The sequence below is a fragment of the Mytilus galloprovincialis genome, chromosome 1, assembly GCF_965363235.1.
Source record: "Mytilus galloprovincialis chromosome 1, xbMytGall1.hap1.1, whole genome shotgun sequence".
Classification (NCBI taxonomy): domain Eukaryota; kingdom Metazoa; phylum Mollusca; class Bivalvia; order Mytilida; family Mytilidae; genus Mytilus; species Mytilus galloprovincialis.
This window is the reverse complement of record NC_134838.1, coordinates 107,193,316-107,195,097: the sequence shown is the minus strand read 5'-3', so window position 1 is coordinate 107,195,097 and position 1,782 is coordinate 107,193,316. Positions and strand designations below refer to the sequence as shown.

General features: G+C 35.6%; 1 long non-coding RNA gene across 1 annotated transcript; it reads right to left on the bottom strand.

Annotated features, from left to right (window-relative positions):
- Positions 1-111: 111 nt before the first annotated feature.
- Positions 112-545, bottom strand: LOC143049617 (uncharacterized). Its single transcript, XR_012970274.1, has 2 exons — positions 372-545; positions 112-160 (listed from the first exon to the last, which is right to left on the bottom strand). It is a non-coding gene; the product is annotated as an uncharacterized LOC143049617 (long non-coding RNA).
- Between the last annotated feature and the right edge of the window lie 1,237 nt (positions 546-1,782).

Here is a 1,782-nt window from a genome sequence, read left to right as displayed (position 1 = left end):
TAACGTGGAGTGGCGTTATCTGTGAGACACAACAGGCAAGTTGTAGACTTTTTACTGTAATGGCCTGACCATTAAGTATAACCGACGATTGGGCTCAAGGAGAAAAGACTATCAGGTGCTGATACTTTAATTATGAACCAATCTGACATATGGTAAAAAGCTGAAAAACAAATAAAATACAATTTTACAATGTGTTCAATTAATGTTATTAAAACGAAATGTCAAAGGTAATAGATAGCACAGTCCGTTGAATCCGAGAAAATGTTGTACTTTCAAGAGCAGTTAAATTTCCAGTGTTTCACGGAGAGAATGTTCAAATATGTATAGAGTAATTTGAAGGCTTCAAAAACAATGTTGTAAAGTTAACTCACTCTGTGGTTAGCCACGAATTGTGTCCTAGATGACGTTTGTCCTTTGAAAAGTTCTCCAGAACTGGTATGACCTTGCAATGTTCGGTTTGAGATCCGTGTGAGCAGGGGAAAGGTAGCGATGATACGATGTTTTAATGTTCTTATGAGGTTAAAGATGAATAATCCTCCTAGACTGGAACACAAAAATAGATTAAGAATATAATCAAACGAACTGTATAAATTACGGAACGGTGTAACAGAATAAAGCTATCAAACCAAGAGTTTCAAGTGGTGAAGTTGAAATCATACCTTAGTACAATTAACGGACGTCATCACGAGTTGATTGATCGTTATGAAATATCCGTTTCACAGATGATAGCGGATATGTTCATGATGTCGTAAAATTAAATGCAATGCAGTCTTCATTTCTCCAAATGTGACATAACGAATTATACTTTTACCGGGTTTATTCTAACACGAGCAACACGACGGATGCTACATTGGAGCAGGGTCTTCTTACCCTTCCCCGGAGCACATGACATCGCCCAAGTCTTTGGTGGGGTTTGTGTTGCTCATTCTTTTTTTTTGTCGAGCTTTTTACTTTTGTCGAAAAAGCGAGACATAGCGATCCTACATTCTGTCGTCGGCGGCGTGCACCAATATTAACTCTGTGGTTAAAGTTTTTGAAATTTTAATAACTTTTTAAACTATCCTGGATTTCTACCAAACTTGGACATAAGCTCGTTTATGATCATAAGATAGAATCTACATGTGGAAGGAAATTTTGTAAAAGTATATTTCCTGTTTTTCCGTATGTTACTTAAGTATTGACGTAGTTTTTCTTCCAGTTAACATTATATACAATCTACAGTTAAAAATCCTAAAACATTTATTAGCTTCATAAAGTAGGCGAGACACTGGGTTCCGCGGAAACCTTACAATATTTTCTTAAACTGGACCCCTGCTGTTGTTTTGCTCTTATCTACACGTGGCTAAATATCAATCAGCGAGTGGCCAGTTCGGAAAAGTCGCAGGAATTGTAGTTACGACATATAAGATTCAGGTATTTCATACACTCACTGATTATTTCATGCGTTTTTATACGACCGCAAAAATTTAATTTTTTTTTGTCGTATATTGTTATCACGTCGTCGTCGTCAGCGTCGTCCGAAGACTGATTGTTTACGGATAATAACTTTTGAATAAGTAAAAAGAAATCAATATAATTTTAACACAATGTTTATAACCACAAAAGGGAGCTGTGATTGATTATGGGGTTTTGGTCCCAAAGGTTTAGGAATTAGGGGCCCAAAGGGGCATAAAAACATATAAATCATATTAAAGAGTTAAATCCAAAAGAGGATAATATTTTTCCACCTAAAATACAGTATGAAAATCAAACGGTTTATAACAACCAATATATTGTAAATAC